The sequence below is a fragment of the Balaenoptera physalus genome, assembly GCF_965194825.1.
Source record: "Balaenoptera physalus genome assembly, chromosome: 1".
NCBI classification, from domain to species: domain Eukaryota; kingdom Metazoa; phylum Chordata; class Mammalia; order Artiodactyla; family Balaenopteridae; genus Balaenoptera; species Balaenoptera physalus.
In genome coordinates, this window is record NC_138882.1 from 66,381,909 (window position 1) to 66,403,326 (window position 21,418).

Sequence of the window (21,418 nt, forward strand, 5' to 3'; positions counted from 1 at the left end):
TTAGTTTAATTTTCATTTTTCTCCGAGCAAACTTAATTGCAATGTTGTGTTTGTTCTAGGTGTACAGAATCTCTTTCATTGATACATATATCTTTTCATGTTTGGATCCTGTTCCATATAGGTTATTACAGAATGTTGTGTAGACCTCTCTTGGTATTCGGTATGTCTTTGATGATTATATATTTTATAAATATTAGCATATGTCTCTTAAACCCAATATGCTCCGTTATATATTCCTCACACCTTTCCGTTTGGCTAACCACAAGCTTGTTTTCTGAACACGTCAATGTCTTTCTCTGTGGAAATAGGTTCCTTCCTATGAATTTTTAGATAACACCTATACGTGATATCATAGGATATGTGTCTCTCGCTTTCTGACTTACTTCAAGTTGTGTGATTATCTGTAGCCTCATCTATGGTGCTGTGACCGGCATTGTTTCATTCTTTTCTGTGTCTAATATTGCATTGTGTACATGGACCACTTTTTCGTCCATTCGTCTGCTGATGGACATTTTTGTTGCTTCCATGTCTTGGCCATGGTATATACTGCTGCAATACAGGATTTTCCATCCTGTGTCTTTTTGATTCTGGCTTTCACAGGTGACAGGCCCAACAGTGGGCCTTCCGGATCATATGGTAACTCAATTTTTACCTTTAAACACACTGCCATCCTGTTCCTATTATTGGCTGCTACCAGTTTACATCCTATTTCGACCGAGAGGTTACACTATTCTCCACAACTTCTTCAACATCTATTGTTTGTTGACTTTTTGCTGATGGTCATTCTGACTGGTGAGAGGTGATACCTTGGTGTAGATTGTATTTGCATGTGACTAATAATTCCTGATGTTTTGCGTTTATCAATGTCCTTTTCATTTGTTTAAAGATGGAGCTAAACTTACAACTTCCAATTGCCTTCTTGAAAAATTTGCCGCGTTTGGATTTTTTTGGCCATTCCCTACCCCAGGAAAGTTGTTGAGGGCAAGAGTCATGTACAGCCCTACAGTCCTTGTGACTATTAGTGACCATTAGCAGTGGATTTAAAGCTGCTGTTTGAGGAAACGGCCTTAGTGTGGCAGCATTTCTATGTTGCCATCTCTGCTTGCTAGGGAAACAGAACCTTGCTGCAAGTTGTGCTGTTAGGTTGCAGATTAGAGTGGAATGTGCCAGGACAAACCCCCATAAGTTTTAGCCTCCTTAATTCTTGTTTGTGTCTTTAAGTTGTAGTTTTTCTCAGAGCAAGTTTGATTGAAAATGTCTTTTGTTCTAGGTGTACAGAATCTTGTTCATTTACACATATACATACATCTATTGATCTTTGGGTCCTTTTCCATGTAGGTTATTACAGAGTGTTGAGTAGACCACTCTTGGTATTCCGTAGGTCTTTGGGGATGATATATTTTATATGTATTAGTATATGTTTGTTAACCCCAATATCCTAATTTATCCATTCCTCACACCTTTTCTTTGGCTTAACCATCAGTTTGTCTTCTCAATCTGAGATTGCCTTTCTCTATGGAAATATGTTCATTTGTATGAATTTTCAGATAACATAAGTGATAGCATAGGACATTTGTCTTTCGCATTCTGACTCACTTCACATTGTGTGATTATCTCTAGGCTCCTCTGTGGTGCTGCATATGCCATTCTTTTATTTTTTTTCGTGGTTGATATTCCATTCTGTCCATATACCACTTCTTCTTTGTTCATTCATGTGTTTATGGACCTTTTTTTTCCTTCCATGTCTTGGCTATTTCAATATTCCTGCATTGCACATTTGCCTGCCTCTATCTTTCCGTTTCTGGTGGTCTTAGGTTATAGGCAAAGAAGGTGCCCTGCCGCATCATATGGTAGCTCAGTTTTTACCTTTTAAAGCAGCTCTCTTCAGTTTTCCTTAGTGCTGTTACCACTTTACATCCCACCAGCAGCTAGAAGGTACACAGTTCTCTAAGACCCCTTCAGCATTCATAGATTGTAGACTTTTTGCTGATGGTCATTTGACTGGTGTGAGCTGAAACCTTTTTGGAGGTTGGATTTGCATGTGACTAATAATTCCTTATACTGCGCTTTACGCATGTCCATTTTTTTCTTTTGCTTTTTTTTTAAAGAGTGAATACAACTTCCCTCTTCATATTGACTTCTTGAAGAATTTGTCATGTGTTGAATTTTCTTGCCTATTCCCTACCCCAGGGCATATTTTGAGGGCAGGTGTCATTTACATCCCTGCAATCCTTGTGACTATTAAGCAAACATTAACACTGGATTTAAAGCTGCTGTTGTGGGAAACAGCCACAAGGCGGCAGCATTATGACGTTCTCAACTCTTGTTACTAGGGCAACAGAGTCTTCCTGGACGTCATGTTCCTCGCTTATGAATTAGAGTGGAATGTGCTGGGACAAGACCCCAGAAGTTTACGTCTCCTTACATATGTTTGTTGTTTTAAATTTAATTTCTATTTCTTATCAGAGTAAATTTGATTAGAGTGTTGTGATTGGCTGGCTGTACAGAATCTGCTCAATGATTCATACATATGTCTGTTGTTCTTCGGATGCTGTTGCCATGTATGTTATTACAGAATGTTGAGTAGACCTCCCTTGGTATATGGTAGGTGTTTTGTCATTATATATTTTATATATATTGGTGATTATATAATTCATACAGTTTATGTGTTGTATGTTTATATACACTTAACATACATTAGTATTTGTTTGTTAGCTCCATAATCCTAATTTGTCCATCCTCCCACCTTTCATTTTGGTTAACCATTCATTTGTTTTATAAGTCTGTGAGTTTCTTTTTCTGTGGAAATATGTTCATTGGTAGCAATCTTAGGATAACATGTATAAATGATATAGGATATTTGTCATTCCCTTTTGACTTACTTAACCTAATATGATTCTTCCTAGTCTCATCTGTAGTCCTGAAAACGGCATTGTTCATTTATTTTTTCTGAGGCTAATATTCCATTCAGTACGTCCACCACTTCTTCTTTGTCCATTTATCTATTGATGGACATTTTGTTTGCTTGAAAGTCTTGGCTATTGTAAATATTGCTACAGTGCATGTTTGCCTGTCTGTGTCTTTCCGATTCTGGTCTTCTTAGGTGATAGGCCCATTAGGGGATCGGCCGCATTGTATGGTAGCTCAATTTCTTTACCTTTGAAACGCAGCTCCATTGTGTTCTCATGATTAGCTGTTACCAGTTTACGTCCAACCAACAGCATAGTGGGTATGCATTTCTCCACCAACCCATCAGCATTCATTGTTTGCAGACTGTTTACGGATGGCATTTTGAATATTGGGTCGTGAAATCTTTTTGTAGTTTGGATTTGCATCCAACCAATAATTCCTGATATTGAGCTTTTATCCATGTTCTTCTTTTTTTAAAATAACAGTGTGAGTAACACTTACCTCTTGAAACCGTTTTCCTGAAAAATTTTCCGTGTTGTGAACTTTTTTGGCCATTACCTACCCCAGGATATTTTTTGAGGACCCGTGTCATTTACAGCCCTACAATTACTGTGAATCTTAAGTGACCGTTAGCCCAGTGTTTAAAGCTGCTCTTGTGGGAACCGGAAACAAGGTGGCAGCATTTCTCCATCCCCAAATCTGGTTACTAGGGCAGCTGAGCCTTCCTGAAAGTCGTGTTCCTAGGTTGTAAATGAGAATGGAATGGGCCAGAGACAACCCCAATAACTTTATGTCTCATTAATTGCTGTTCGTGGTTTTAATTTTTTACATTGGGGTAATGAGTAGAATAGTGTTTGTTGTAGGTGTACACAATCAGGGTCAATTGAATATTATATATATTTATTCATGTACAGATCCTCTTCCCATGTAAATTACTATTATTTTTTTTAATAAATTTATTTTATTTATGTATTTATTTTTGGCTGAGTTGGATCTTCTTTGCTGCCTGTGGGCTTTCTCTAGTTTCGGTGAGCGGGGGTACTCTCCGGTGCGGTGCACGGGCTTCTCACCGTAGTGGCTTCTTTTGTTGCGGTGCACTGGCTCTAGGCGTGCAGGCTTCAGTAGTTGTGGCACCTGGTCTCAGTAGTTATGGCTCATGGGCTCCAGAGCGTAGGCTCATTAGTTGTGGTGCACGGGCTTAGTTGCTCTGCAGCATGTGGGATCTTCCCGAACCAGGGATCGAACCTGTGTCCCCTGCATTGGCAGGAGGATTCTTAACCACGGTGCCACCAGGCAAGCCCCCGTGTAAATGATTACAGAGCGTTCAGTAGACCTCCCTTGGTATATGGTCGGTCTGTTTGATACATGTGTTTAATATGTATTTGTATACGTATGGTAACCCTAATCTTAATGTATCCATTCCTCCCACTTCTCCCTTAAGATAACCACAGTTTGTTTTCTAAGTCTGTGGGAGTCTTTCTCTGTGGAAATATGTTCATATGTGTCAGTTGTTAGGTAACACCTAGGAGTGATATCACAGGATATTTGTCGTCTGCTTTCCGACTTACCTCATGTTCTGTGATTATCTCTAGGCTCATCTATGGTGCTGCAAAGAGCAGTGTTTCACTCTTTTCCATGGCGAATATTCCATTGTGTACATGGACCACTTCTTCTTTTTACATTCATCTGTGGATGGACATTTAGGTTACTTCCAAGTCTTGGCTATGCTAAATATTGATGCAGTGCAGGATTGCCAGCCTGTGTCTTTTGGATTCTGGTCTTCTCATGGGTTAGGCCCTGCATTTGGCCTACTAGATCATATGGTAGTTCAATTTTTACCTTTCAACGCACCTCCATTCTGATCTCACTACTGGCTGTTACCAGTTTACATCCCACCAGCAACTTGAGGGTACACAGTTCTATAAAAAAACCCTTCAGCGTTTATTGTTTGTAGACTTTTTACAGATGACATTTTCAGTGTTGGGTGGTGATCCCTTTTTGTAGTTTGGATTTGCATGCATCTAATAATTCCCGATATTGAGCTTGTATCTACGTACTTTTTTTTAAAGTAAAACAGAGAAACTTACCTCTTCAAATTGTTTCCTTGAAAAATTTGCAATGTTCTGAATTCCTGTGGCCATTACCTGCACCAGTACGTTTTTTGAGGGCAGGTGTCATTTAGAACCCTGTAGTAATTGTGACTATTACATGACCATTAGCTCTGGGTTTAAAGCTGCTGTTGCAGGAAACGGCCACAAGGAGGCAGCATTTCTATATTCCCAGCTCTGGTTACTAAGGGAAAAGAGCCTTCCTGGAAGTCCTGTTTGTAGGTTGTAAAGTAGAGTGGAATGGGCCAGGACAAACCCCCCAAAACTATGTCTACTTATTTGCTGTTGGTATTCTTAGTTTAATTTTCATTTTTCTCCGAGCAAACTTAATTGCAATGTTGTGTTTGTTCTAGGTGTACAGAATCTCTTTCATTGATACATATATCTTTTCATGTTTGGATCCTGTTCCATATAGGTTATTACAGAATGTTGTGTAGACCTCTCTTGGTATTCGGTATGTCTTTGATGATTATATATTTTATAAATATTAGCATATGTCTCTTAAACCCAATATGCTCCGTTATATATTCCTCACACCTTTCCGTTTGGCTAACCACAAGCTTGTTTTCTGAACACGTCAATGTCTTTCTCTGTGGAAATAGGTTCCTTCCTATGAATTTTTAGATAACACCTATACGTGATATCATAGGATATGTGTCTCTCGCTTTCTGACTTACTTCAAGTTGTGTGATTATCTGTAGCCTCATCTATGGTGCTGCGACCGGCATTGTTTCATTCTTTTCTGTGTCTAATATTGCATTGTGTACATGGACCACTTTTTCGTCCATTCGTCTGCTGATGGACATTTTTGTTGCTTCCATGTCTTGGCCATGGTATATACTGCTGCAATACAGAATTTTCCATCCTGTGTCTTTTTGATTCTGGCTTTCACAGGTGACAGGCCCAACAGTGGGCCTTCCGGATCATATGGTAACTCAATTTTTACCTTTAAACACACTGCCATCCTGTTCCTATTATTGGCTGCTACCAGTTTACATCCTACTTCGACCGAGAGGTTACACTATTCTCCACAACTTCTTCAACATCTATTGTTTGTTGACTTTTTGCTGATGGTCATTCTGACTGGTGAGAGGTGATACGTTGGTGTAGATTGGATTTGCATGCGACTAATAATTCCTGATGTTTTGCGTTTATCAATGTCCTTTTCATTTGTTTAAAGATGGAGCTAAACTTACAACTTCCAATTGCCTTCTTGAAAAATTTGCCGCGTTTGGATTTTTTTGGCCATTCCCTACCCCAGGACAGTTGTTGAGGGCATGAGTCATGTACAGCCCTACAGTCCTTGTGACTATTAGTGACCATTAGCAGTGGATTTAAAGCTGCTGTTTGAGGAAACGGCCTTAGTGTGGCAGCATTTCTATGTTGCCATCTCTGCTTGCTAGGGAAACAGAACCTTGCTGCAAGTTGTGCTGTTAGGTTGCAGATTAGAGTGGAATGTGCCAGGACAAACCCCCATAAGTTTTAGCCTCCTTAATTCTTGTTTGTGTCTTTAAGTTGTAGTTTTTCTCAGAGCAAGTTTGATTGAAAATGTCTTTTGTTCTAGGTGTACAGAATCTTGTTCATTTACACATATACATACATCTATTGATCTTTGGGTCCTTTTCCATGTAGGTTATTACAGAGTGTTGAGTAGACCACTCTTGGTATTCCGTAGGTCTTTGGGGATGATATATTTTATATGTATTAGTATATGTTTGTTAACCCCAATATCCTAATTTATCCATTCCTCACACCTTTTCTTTGGCTTAACCATCAGTTTGTCTTCTCAATCTGAGATTGCCTTTCTCTATGGAAATATGTTCATTTGTATGAATTTTCAGATAACATAAGTGATAGCATAGGACATTTGTCTTTCGCATTCTGACTCACTTCACATTGTGTGATTATCTCTAGGCTCCTCTGTGGTGCTGCATATGCCATTCTTTTATTTTTTTTCGTGGTTGATATTCCATTCTGTCCATATACCACTTCTTCTTTGTTCATTCATGTGTTTATGGACCTTTTTTTTCCTTCCATGTCTTGGCTATTTCAATATTCCTGCATTGCACATTTGCCTGCCTCTGTCTTTCCGTTTCTGGTGGTCTTAGGTTATAGGCAAAGAAGGTGCCCTGCCGCATCATATGGTAGCTCAGTTTTTACCTTTTAAAGCAGCTCTCTTCAGTTTTCCTTAGTGCTGTTACCACTTTACATCCCACTAGCAGCTAGAAGGTACACAGTTCTCTAAGACCCCTTCAGCATTCATAGATTGTAGACTTTTTGCTGATGGTCATTTGACTGGTGTGAGCTGAAACCTTTTTGGAGGTTGGATTTGCATGTGACTAATAATTCCTTATACTGCGCTTTACGCATGTCCATTTTTTTCTTTTGCTTTTTTTTTAAAAGAGTGAGTACAACTTCCCTCTTCATATTGACTTCTTGAAGAATTTGTCATGTGTTGAATTTTCTTGCCTATTCCCTACCCCAGGGCATATTTTGAGGGCAGGTGTCATTTACATCCCTGCAATCCTTGTGACTATTAAGCAAACATTAGCACTGGATTTAAAGCTGCTGTTGTGGGAAACAGCCACAAGGCGGCAGCATTATGACGTTCTGAACTCTTGTTACTAGGGCAACAGAGTCTTCCTGGACGTCATGTTCCTCGCTTATGAATTAGAGTGGAATGTGCTGGGACAAGACCCCAGAAGTTTACGTCTCCTTACTTATGTTTGTTTTTTTAAATTTAATTTCTATTTCTTATCAGAGTAAATTTGATTAGAGTGTTGTGATTGGCTGGCTGTACAGAATCTGCTCAAAGATTCATACATATGTCTGTTGTTCTTCGGATGCTGTTGCCATGTATGTTATTACAGAATGTTGAGTAGACCTCCCTTGGTATATGGTAGGTGTTTTGTCATTATATATTTTATATATATTGGTGATTATATAATTCATACAGTTTATGTGTTGTATGTTTATATACACTTAACATACATTAGTATTTGTTTGTTAGCTCCATAATCCTAATTTGTCCATCCTCCCACCTTTCATTTTGGTTAACCATTCATTTGTTTTATAAGTCTGTGAGTTTCTTTTTCTGTGGAAATATGTTCATTGGTAGCAATCTTAGGATAACATGTATAAATGATATAGGATATTTGTCATTCCCTTTTGACTTACTTAACCTAATATGATTCTTCCTAGTCTCATCTGTAGTCCAGAAAACGGCATTGTTCATTTATTTTTTCTGAGGCTAATATTCCATTCGGTACGTCCACCACTTCTTCTTTGTCCATTTATCTATTGATGGACATTTTGTTTGCTTGAAAGTCTTGGCTATTGTAAATATTGCTACAGTGCATGTTTGCCTGTCTGTGTCTTTCCGATTCTGGTCTTCTTAGGTGATAGGCCCATTAGGGGATCGGCCGCATTGTATGGTAGCTCAATTTCTTTACCTTTGAAACGCAGCTCCATTGTGTTCTCATGATTAGCTGTTACCAGTTTACGTCCAACCAACAGCATAGTGGGTATGCATTTCTCCACCAACCCATCAGCATTCATTGTTTGCAGACTGTTTACGGATGGCATTTTGAATATTGGGTGGTGAAATCTTTTTGTAGTTTGGATTTGCATCCAACCAATAATTCCTGATATTGAGCTTTTATCCATGTTCTTGTTTTTTTAAAATAACAGTGTGAGTAACACTTACCTCTTGAAACCGTTTTCCTGAAAAATTTTCCGTGTTGTGAACTTTTTTGGCCATTACCTACCCCAGGATATTTTTTGAGGACACGTGTCATTTACAGCCCTACAATTACTGTGAATCTTAAGTGACCGTTAGCCCAGTGTTTAAAGCTGCTCTTGTGGGAACCGGAAACAAGGTGGCAGCATTTCTCCATCCCCAAATCTGGTTACTAGGGCAGCTGAGCCTTCCTGAAAGTCGTGTTCCTAGGTTGTAAATGAGAATGGAATGGGCCAGAGACAACCCCAATAACTTTATGTCTCATTAATTGCTGTTCGTGGTTTTAATTTTTTACATTGGGGTAAGGAGTAGAATAGTGTTTGTTGTAGGTGTACACAATCAGGGTCAATTGAACATTATATATATTTATTCATGTACAGATCCTCTTCCCATGTAAATTACTATTATTTTTTTTAATAAATTTATTTTATTTATGTATTTATTTTTGGCTGAGTTGGATCTTCTTTGCTGCCTGTGGGCTTTCTCTAGTTGCGGTGAGCAGGGGTACTCTCCGGTGCGGTGCACGGGCTTCTCACCGTAGTGGCTTCTTTTGTTGCGGTGCACGGGCTCTAGGCGTGCAGGCTTCAGTAGTTGTGGCACCTGGTCTCAGTAGTTATGGCTCATGGGCTCCAGAGCGTAGGCTCATTAGTTGTGGTGCACGGGCTTAGTTGCTCTGCAGCATGTGGGATCTTCCCGAACCAGGGATCGAACCTGTGTCCCCTGCATTGGCAGGAGGATTCTTAACCACGGTGCCACCAGGCAAGCCCCCGTGTAAATGATTACAGAGCGTTCAGTAGACCTCCCTTGGTATATGGTCGGTCTGTTTGATACATGTGTTTAATATGTATTTGTATACGTATGGTAACCCTAATCTTAATGTATCCATTCCTCCCACTTCTCCCTTAAGATAACCACAGTTTGTTTTCTAAGTCTGTGGGAGTCTTTCTCTGTGGAAATATGTTCATATGTGTCAGTTGTTAGGTAACACCTAGGAGTGATATCACAGGATATTTGTCGTCTGCTTTCCGACTTACCTCATGTTCTGTGATTATCTCTAGGCTCATCTATGGTGCTGCAAAGAGCAGTGTTTCACTCTTTTCCATGGCGAATATTCCATTGTGTACATGGACCACTTCTTCTTTTTACATTCATCTGTGGATGGACATTTAGGTTACTTCCAAGTCTTGGCTATGCTAAATATTGATGCAGTGCAGGATTGCCAGCCTGTGTCTTTTGGATTCTGGTCTTCTCATGGGTTAGGCCCTGCATTTGGCCTACTAGATCATATGGTAGTTCAATTTTTACCTTTCAACGCACCTCCATTCTGATCTCACTACTGGCTGTTACCAGTTTACATCCCACCAGCAACTTGAGGGTACACAGTTCTATAAAAAAACCCTTCAGCGTTTATTGTTTGTAGACTTTTTACAGATGACATTTTCAGTGTTGGGTGGTGATCCCTTTTTGTAGTTTGGATTTGCATGCATCTAATAATTCCCGATATTGAGCTTGTATCTACGTACTTTTTTTTAAAGTAAAACAGAGAAACTTACCTCTTCAAATTGTTTCCTTGAAAAATTTGCAATGTTCTGAATTCCTGTGGCCATTACCTGCACCAGTACGTTTTTTGAGGGCAGGTGTCATTTAGAACCCTGTAGTAATTGTGACTATTACATGACCATTAGCTCTGGGTTTAAAGCTGCTGTTGCAGGAAACGGCCACAAGGAGGCAGCATTTCTATATTCCCAGCTCTGTTTACTAAGGGGAAAAGAGCCTTCCTGGAAGTCCTGTTTGTAGGTTGTAAAGTAGAGTGGAATGGGCCAGGACAAACCCCCCAAAACTATGTCTACTTATTTGCTGTTGGTATTCTTAGTTTAATTTTCATTTTTCTCCGAGCAAACTTAATTGCAATGTTGTGTTTGTTCTAGGTGTACAGAATCTCTTTCATTGATACATATATCTTTTCATGTTTGGATCCTGTTCCATATAGGTTATTACAGAATGTTGTGTAGACCTCTCTTGGTATTCGGTATGTCTTTGATGATTATATATTTTATAAATATTAGCATATGTCTCTTAAACCCAATATGCTCCGTTATATATTCCTCACACCTTTCCGTTTGGCTAACGACAAGCTTGTTTTCTGAACACGTCAATGTCTTTCTCTGTGGAAATAGGTTCCTTCCTATGAATTTTTAGATAACACCTATACGTGATATCATAGGATATGTGTCTCTCGCTTTCTGACTTACTTCAAGTTGTGTGATTATCTGTAGCCTCATCTATGGTGCTGCGACCGGCATTGTTTCATTCTTTTCTGTGTCTAATATTGCATTGTGTACATGGACCACTTTTTCGTCCATTCGTCTGCTGATGGACATTTTTGTTGCTTCCATGTCTTGGCCATGGTATATACTGCTGCAATACAGGATTTTCCATCCTGTGTCTTTTTGATTCTGGCTTTCACAGGTGACAGGCCCAACAGTGGGCCTTCCGGATCATATGGTAACTCAATTTTTACCTTTAAACACACTGCCATCCTGTTCCTATTATTGGCTGCTACCAGTTTACATCCTACTTCGACCGAGAGGTTACACTATTCTCCACAACTTCTTCAACATCTATTGTTTGTGGACTTTTTGCTGATGGTCATTCTGACTGGTGAGAGGTGATACCTTGGTGTAGATTGGATTTGCATGCGACTAATAATTCCTGATGTTTTGCGTTTATCAATGTCCTTTTCATTTGTTTAAAGATGGAGCTAAACTTACAACTTCCAATTGCCTTCTTGAAAAATTTGCCGCGTTTGGATTTTTTTGGCCATTCCCTACCCCAGGACAGTTGTTGAGGGCAAGAGTCATGTACAGCCCTACAGTCCTTGTGACTATTAGTGACCATTAGCAGTGGATTTAAAGCTGCTGTTTGAGGAAACGGCCTTAGTGTGGCAGCATTTCTATGTTGCCATCTCTGCTTGCTAGGGAAACAGAACCTTGCTGCAAGTTGTGCTGTTAGGTTGCAGATTAGAGTGGAATGTGCCAGGACAAACCCCCATAAGTTTTAGCCTCCTTAATTCTTGTTTGTGTCTTTAAGTTGTAGTTTTTCTCAGAGCAAGTTTGATTGAAAATGTCTTTTGTTCTAGGTGTACAGAATCTTGTTCATTTACACATATACATACATCTATTGATCTTTGGGTCCTTTTCCATGTAGGTTATTACAGAGTGTTGAGTAGACCACTCTTGGTATTCCGTAGGTCTTTGGGGATGATATATTTTATATGTATTAGTATATGTTTGTTAACCCCAATATCCTAATTTATCCATTCCTCACACCTTTTCTTTGGCTTAACCATCAGTTTGTCTTCTCAATCTGAGATTGCCTTTCTCTATGGAAATATGTTCATTTGTATGAATTTTCAGATAACATAAGTGATAGCATAGGACATTTGTCTTTCGCATTCTGACTCACTTCACATTGTGTGATTATCTCTAGGCTCCTCTGTGGTGCTGCATATGCCATTCTTTTATTTTTTTTCGTGGTTGATATTCCATTCTGTCCATATACCACTTCTTCTTTGTACATTCATCTGTTTATGGACCTTTTTTTTCCTTCCATGTCTTGGCTATTTCAATATTCCTGCATTGCACATTTGCCTGCCTCTGTCTTTCCGTTTCTGGTGGTCTTAGGTTATAGGCAAAGAAGGTGCCCTGCCGCATCATATGGTAGCTCAGTTTTTACCTTTTAAAGCAGCTCTCTTCAATTTTCCTTAGTGCTGTTACCACTTTACATCCCACCAGCAGCTAGAAGGTACACAGTTCTCTAAGACCCCTTCAGCATTCATAGATTGTAGACTTTTTGCTGATGGTCATTTGACTGGTGTGAGCTGAAACCTTTTTGGAGGTTGGATTTGCATGTGACTAATAATTCCTTATACTGCGCTTTACGCATGTCCATTTTTTTCTTTTGCTTTTTTTTTTAAAGAGTGAGTACAACTTCCCTCTTCATATTGACTTCTTGAAGAATTTGTCATGTGTTGAATTTTCTTGCCTATTCCCTACCCCAGGGCATATTTTGAGGGCAGGTGTCATTTACATTCCTGCAATCCTTGTGACTATTAAGCAAACATTAGCACTGGATTTAAAGCTGCTGTTGTGGGAAACAGCCACAAGGCGGCAGCATTATGACGTTCTCAACTCTTGTTACTAGGGCAACAGAGTCTTCCTGGACGTCATGTTCCTCGCTTATGAATTAGAGTGGAATGTGCTGGGACAAGACCCCAGAAGTTTACGTCTCCTTACATATGTTTGTTGTTTTAAATTTAATTTCTATTTCTTATCAGAGTAAATTTGATTAGAGTGTTGTGATTGGCTGGCTGTACAGAATCTGCTCAATGATTCATACATATGTCTGTTGTTCTTCGGATGCTGTTGCCATGTATGTTATTACAGAATGTTGAGTAGACCTCCCTTGGTATATGGTAGGTGTTTTGTCATTATATATTTTATATATATTGGTGATTATATAATTCATACAGTTTATGTGTTGTATGTTTATATACACTTAACATACATTAGTATTTGTTTGTTAGCTCCATAATCCTAATTTGTCCATCCTCCCACCTTTCATTTTGGTTAACCATTCATTTGTTTTATAAGTCTGTGAGTTTCTTTTTCTGTGGAAATATGTTCATTGGTAGCAATCTTAGGATAACATGTATAAATGATATAGGATATTTGTCATTCCCTTTTGACTTACTTAACCTAATATGATTCTTCCTAGTCTCATCTGTAGTCCTGAAAACGGCATTGTTCATTTATTTTTTCTGAGGCTAATATTCCATTCGGTACGTCCACCACTTCTTCTTTGTCCATTTATCTATTGATGGACATTTTGTTTGCTTGAAAGTCTTGGCTATTGTAAATATTGCTACAGTGCATGTTTGCCTGTCTGTGTCTTTCCGATTCTGGTCTTCTTAGGTGATAGGCCCATTAGGGGATCGGCCGCATTGTATGGTAGCTCAATTTCTTTACCTTTGAAACGCAGCTCCATTCTGTTCTCATGATTAGCTGTTACCAGTTTACGTCCAACCAACAGCATAGTGGGTATGCATTTCTCCACCAACCCATCAGCATTCATTGTTTGCAGACTGTTTACGGATGGCATTTTGAATATTGGGTGGTGAAATCTTTTTGTAGTTTGGATTTGCATCCAACCAATAATTCCTGATATTGAGCTTTTATCCATGTTCTTGTTTTTTTAAAATAACAGTGTGAGTAACACTTACCTCTTGAAACCGTTTTCCTGAAAAATTTTCCGTGTTGTGAACTTTTTTGGCCATTACCTACCCCAGGATATTTTTTGAGGACACGTGTCATTTACAGCCCTACAATTACTGTGAATCTTAAGTGACCGTTAGCCCAGTGTTTAAAGCTGCTCTTGTGGGAACCGGAAAAAAGGTGGCAGCATTTCTCCATCCCCAAATCTGGTTACTAGGGCAGCTGAGCCTTCCTGAAAGTCGTGTTCCTAGGTTGTAAATGAGAATGGAATGGGCCAGAGACAACCCCAATAACTTTATGTCTCATTAATTGCTGTTCGTGGTTTTAATTTTTTACATTGGGGTAAGGAGTAGAATAGTGTTTGTTGTAGGTGTACACAATCAGGGTCAATTGAACATTATATATATTTATTCATGTACAGATCCTCTTCCCATGTAAATTACTATTATTTCTTTTAATAAATTTATTTTATTTATGTATTTATTTTTGGCTGAGTTGGATCTTCTTTGCTGCCTGTGGGCTTTCTCTAGTTGCGGTGAGCGGGGGTACTCTCCGGTGCGGTGCACGGGCTTCTCACCGTAGTGGCTTCTTTTGTTGCGGTGCACGGGCTCTAGGCGTGCAGGCTTCAGTAGTTGTGGCACCTGGTCTCAGTAGTTATGGCTCATGGGCTCCAGAGCGTAGGCTCATTAGTTGTGGTGCACGGGCTTAGTTGCTCTGCAGCATGTGGGATCTTCCCGAACCAGGGATCGAACCTGTGTCCCCTGCATTGGCAGGAGGATTCTTAACCACGGTGCCACCAGGCAAGCCCCCGTGTAAATGATTACAGAGCGTTCAGTAGACCTCCCTTGGTATATGGTCGGTCTGTTTGATACATGTGTTTAATATGTATTTGTATACGTATGGTAACCCTAATCTTAATGTATCCATTCCTCCCACTTCTCCCTTAAGATAACCACAGTTTGTTTTCTAAGTCTGTGGGAGTCTTTCTCTGTGGAAATATGTTCATATGTGTCAGTTGTTAGGTAACACCTAGGAGTGATATCACAGGATATTTGTCGTCTGTTTTCCGACTTACCTCATGTTCTGTGATTATCTCTAGGCTCATCTATGGTGCTGCAAAGAGCAGTGTTTCACTCTTTTCCATGGCGAATATTCCATTGTGTACATGGACCACTTCTTCTTTTTACATTCATCTGTGGATGGACATTTTGGTTACTTCCAAGTCTTGGCTATGCTAAATATTGATGCAGTGCAGGATTGCCAGCCTGTGTCTTTTGGATTCTGGTCTTCTCATGGGTTAGGCCCTGCATTTGGCCTACTAGATCATATGGTAGTTCAATTTTTACCTTTCAACGCACCTCCATTCTGATCTCACTACTGGCTGTTACCAGTTTACATCCCACCAGCAACTTGAGGGTACACAGTTCTATAAAAAAACCCTTCAGCGTTTATTGTTTGTAGACTTTTTACAGATGACATTTTCAGTGTTGGGTGGTGATCCCTTTTTGTAGTTTGGATTTGCATGCATCTAATAATTCCCGATATTGAGCTTGTATCTACGTACTTTTTTTTAAAGTAAAACAGAGAAACTTACCTCTTCAAATTGTTTCCTTGAAAAATTTGCAATGTTCTGAATTCCTGTGGCCATTACCTGCACCAGTACGTTTTTTGAGGGCAGGTGTCATTTAGAACCCTGTAGTAATTGTGACTATTACATGACCATTAGCTCTGGGTTTAAAGCTGCTGTTGCAGGAAACGGCCACAAGGAGGCAGCATTTCTATATTCCCAGCTCTGGTTACTAAGGGAAAAGAGCCTTCCTGGAAGTCCTGTTTGTAGGTTGTAAAGTAGAGTGGAATGGGCCAGGACAAACCCCCCAAAACTATGTCTACTTATTTGCTGTTGGTATTCTTAGTTTAATTTTCATTTTTCTCCGAGCAAACTTAATTGCAATGTTGTGTTTGTTCTAGGTGTACAGAATCTCTTTCATTGATACATATATCTTTTCATGTTTGGATCCTGTTCCATATAGGTTATTACAGAATGTTATGTAGACCTCTCTTGGTATTTGGTATGTCTTTGATGATTATATATTTTATAAATATTAGCATATGTCTCTTAAACCCAATATGCTCCGTTATATATTCCTCACACCTTTCCGTTTGGCTAACGACAAGCTTGTTTTCTGAACACGTCAATGTCTTTCTCTGTGGAAATAGGTTCCTTCCTATGAATTTTTAGATAACACCTATACGTGATATCATAGGATATGTGTCTCTCGCTTTCTGACTTACTTCAAGTTGTGTGATTATCTGTAGCCTCAACTATGGTGCTGCGACCGGCATTGTTTCATTCTTTTCTGTGTCTAATATTGCATTGTGTACATGGACCACTTTTTCGTCCATTCGTCTGCTGATGGACATTTTTGTTGCTTCCATGTCTTGGCCATGGTATATACTGCTGCAATACAGGATTTTCCATCCTGTGTCTTTTTGATTCTGGCTTTCACAGGTGACAGACCCAACAGTGGGCCATCCGGATCATATGGTAACTCAATTTTTACCTTTAAACACACTGCCATCCTGTTCCTATTATTGGCTGCTACCAGTTTACATCCTACTTCGACCGAGAGGTTACACTATTCTCCACAACTTCTTCAACATCTATTGTTTGTTGACTTTTTGCTGATGGTCATTCTGACTGGTGAGAGGTGATACGTTGGTGTAGATTGGATTTGCATGCGACTAATAATTCCTGATGTTTTGCGTTTATCAATGTCCTTTTCATTTGTTTAAAGATGGAGCTAAACTTACAACTTCCAATTGCCTTCTTGAAAAATTTGCCGCGTTTGGATTTTTTTGGCCATTCCCTACCCCAGGACAGTTGTTGAGGGCATGAGTCATGTACAGCCCTACAGTCCTTGTGACTATTAGTGACCATTAGCAGTGGATTTAAAGCTGCTGTTTGAGGAAACGGCCTTAGTGTGGCAGCATTTCTATGTTGCCATCTCTGCTTGCTAGGGAAACAGAACCTTGCTGCAAGTTGTGCTGTTAGGTTGCAGATTAGAGTGGAATGTGCCAGGACAAACCCCCATAAGTTTTAGCCTCCTTAATTCTTGTTTGTGTCTTTAAGTTGTAGTTTTTCTCAGAGCAAGTTTGATTGAAAATGTCTTTTGTTCTAGGTGTACAGAATCTTGTTCATTTACACATATACATACATCTATTGATCTTTGGGTCCTTTTCCATGTAGGTTATTACAGAGTGTTGAGTAGACCACTCTTGGTATTCCGTAGGTCTTTGGGGATGATATATTTTATATGTATTAGTATATGTTTGTTAACCCCAATATCCTAATTTATCCATTCCTCACACCTTTTCTTTGGCTTAACCATCAGTTTGTCTTCTCAATCTGAGATTGCCTTTCTCTATGGAAATATGTTCATTTGTATGAATTTTCAGATAACATAAGTGATAGCATAGGACATTTGTCTTTCGCATTCTGACTCACTTCACATTGTGTGATTATCTCTAGGCTCCTCTGTGGTGCTGCATATGCCATTCTTTTATTTTTTTTCGTGGTTGATATTCCATTCTGTCCATATACCACTTCTTCTTTGTTCATTCATCTGTTTATGGACCTTTTTTTTCCTTCCATGTCTTGGCTATTTCAATATTCCTGCATTGCACATTTGCCTGCCTCTGTCTTTCCGTTTCTGGTGGTCTTAGGTTATAGGCAAAGAAGGTGCCCTGCCGCATCATATGGTAGCTCAGTTTTTACCTTTTAAAGCAGCTCTCTTCAGTTTTCCTTAGTGCTGTTACCACTTTACATCCCACTAGCAGCTAGAAGGTACACAGTTCTCTAAGACCCCTTCAGCATTCATAGATTGTAGACTTTTTGCTGATGGTCATTTGACTGGTGTGAGCTGAAACCTTTTTGGAGGTTGGATTTGCATGTGACTAATAATTCCTTATACTGCGCTTTACGCATGTCCATTTTTTTCTTTTGCTTTTTTTTTAAAAGAGTGAGTACAACTTCCCTCTTCATATTGACTTCTTGAAGAATTTGTCATGTGTTGAATTTTCTTGCCTATTCCCTACCCCAGGGCATATTTTGAGGGCAGGTGTCATTTACATCCCTGCAATCCTTGTGACTATTAAGCAAACATTAGCACTGGATTTAAAGCTGCTGTTGTGGGAAACAGCCACAAGGCGGCAGCATTATGACGTTCTCAACTCTTTTACTAGGGCAACAGAGTCTTCCTGGACGTCATGTTCCTCGCTTATGAATTAGAGTGGAATGTGCTGGGACAAGACCCCAGAAGTTTACGTCTCCTTACTTATGTTTGTTTTTTTAAATTTAATTTCTATTTCTTATCAGAGTAAATTTGATTAGAGTGTTGTGATTGGCTGGCTGTACAGAATCTGCTCAATGATTCATACATATGTCTGTTGTTCTTCGGATGCTGTTGCCATGTATGTTATTACAGAATGTTGAGTAGACCTCCCTTGGTATATGGTAGGTGTTTTGTCATTATATATTTTATATATATTGGTGATTATATAATTCATACAGTTTATGTGTTGTATGTTTATATACACTTAACATACATTAGTATTTGTTTGTTAGCTCCATAATCCTAATTTGTCCATCCTCCCACCTTTCATTTTGGTTAACCATTCATTTGTTTTATAAGTCTGTGAGTTTCTTTTTCTGTGGAAATATGTTCATTGGTAGCAATCTTAGGATAACATGTATAAATGATATAGGATATTTTTCATTCCCTTTTGACTTACTTAACCTAATATGATTCTTCCTAGTCTCATCTGTAGTCCTGAAAACGGCATTGTTCATTTATTTTTTCTGAGGCTAATATTCCATTCGGTACGTCCACCACTTCTTCTTTGTCCATTTATCTATTGATGGACATTTTGTTTGCTTGAAAGTCTTGGCTATTGTAAATATTGCTACAGTGCATGTTTGCCTGTCTGTGTCTTTCCGATTCTGGTCTTCTTAGGTGATAGGCCCATTAGGGGATCGGCCGCATTGTATGGTAGCTCAATTTCTTTACCTTTGAAACGCAGCTCCATTCTGTTCTCATGATTAGCTGTTACCAGTTTACGTCCAACCAACAGCATAGTGGGTATGCATTTCTCCACCAACCCATCAGCATTCATTGTTTGCAGACTGTTTACGGATGGCATTTTGAATATTGGGTGGTGAAATCTTTTTGTAGTTTGGATTTGCATCCAACCAATAATTCCTGATATTGAGCTTTTATCCATGTTCTTCTTTTTTTAAAATAACAGTGTGAGTAACACTTACCTCTTGAAACCGTTTTCCTGAAAAATTTTCCGTGTTGTGAACTTTTTTGGCCATTACCTACCCCAGGATATTTTTTGCGGACACGTGTCATTTACAGCCCTACAATTACTGTGAATCTTAAGTGACCGTTAGCCCAGTGTTTAAAGCTGCTCTTGTGGGAACCGGAAACAAGGTGGCAGCATTTCTCCATCCCCAAATCTGGTTACTAGGGCAGCTGAGCCTTCCTGAAAGTCGTGTTCCTAGGTTGTAAATGAGAATGGAATGGGCCAGAGACAACCCCAATAACTTTATGTCTCATTAATTGCTGTTCGTGGTTTTAATTTTTTACATTGGGGTAAGGAGTAGAATAGTGTTTGTTGTAGGTGTACACAATCAGGGTCAATTGAACATTATATATATTTATTCATGTACAGATCCTCTTCCCATGTAAATTACTATTATTTCTTTTAATAAATTTATTTTATTTATGTATTTATTTTTGGCTGAGTTGGATCTTCTTTGCTGCCTGTGGGCTTTCTCTAGTTGCGGTGAGCGGGGGTACTCTCCGGTGCGGTGCACGGGCTTCTCACCGTAGTGGCTTCTTTTGTTGCGGTGCACGGGCTCTAGGCGTGCAGGCTTCAGTAGTTGTGGCACCTGGTCTCAGTAGTTATGGCTCATGGGCTCCAGAGCGTAGGCTCATTAGTTGTGGTGCACGGGCTTAGTTGCTCTGCAGCATGTGGGATCTTCCCGAACCAGGGACCGAACCTGTGTCCCGTGCATTGGCAGGAGGATTCTTAACCACGGTGCCACCAGGCAAGCCCCCGTGTAAATGATTACAGAGCGTTCAGTAGACCTCCCTTGGTATATGGTCGGTCTGTTTGATACATGTGTTTAATATGTATTTGTATACGTATGGTAACCTTAATCTTAATGTATCCATTCCTCCCACTTCTCCCTTAAGATAACCACAGTTTGTTTTCTAAGTCTGTGGGAGTCTTTCTCTGTGGAAATATGTTCATATGTGTCAGTTGTTAGGTAACACCTAGGAGTGATATCACAGGATATTTGTCGTCTGCTTTCCGACTTACCTCATGTTCTGTGATTATCTCTAGGCTCATCTATGGTGCTGCAAAGAGCAGTGTTTCACTCTTTTCCATGGCGAATATTCCATTGTGTACATGGACCACTTCTTCTTTTTACATTCATCTGTGGATGAACATTTTGGTTACTTCCAAGTCTTGGCTATGCTAAATATTGATGCAGTGCAGGATTGCCAGCCTGTGTCTTTTGGATTCTGGTCTTCTCATGGGTTAGGCCCTGCATTTGGCCTACTAGATCATATGGTAGTTCAATTTTTACCTTTCAACGCACCTCCATTCTGATCTCACTACTGGCTGTTACCAGTTTACATCCCACCAGCAACTTGAGGGTACACAGTTCCAGAAAAAAACCCTTCAGCGTTTATTGTTTGTAGACTTTTTACAGATGACATTTTGAGTGTTGGGTGGTGATCCCTTTTTGTAGTTTGGATTTGCATGCATCTAATAATTCCCGATATTGAGCTTGTATCTACGTACTTTTTTTTAAAGTAAAACAGAGAAACTTACCTCTTCAAATTGTTTCCTTGAAAAATTTGCAATGTTCTGAATTCCTGTGGCCATTACCTGCACCAGTACGTTTTTTGAGGGCAAGTGTCATTTAGAACCCGGTAGTAATTGTGACTATTACATGACCATTAGCTCTGGGTTTAAAGCTGCTGTTGCAGGAAACGGCCACAAGGAGGCAGCATTTCTATATTCCCAGCTCTGGTTACTAAGGGAAAAGAGCCTTCCTGGAAGTCCTGTTTGTAGGTTGTAAAGTAGAGTGGAATGGGCCAGGACAAACCCCCCAAAACTATGTCTACTTATTTGCTGTTGGTATTCTTAGTTTAATTTTCATTTTTCTCCGAGCAAACTTAATTGCAATGTTGTGTTTGTTCTAGGTGTACAGAATCTCTTTCATTGATACATATATCTTTTCATGTTTGGATCCTGTTCCATATAGGTTATTACAGAATGTTGTGTAGACCTCTCTTGGTATTCGGTATGTC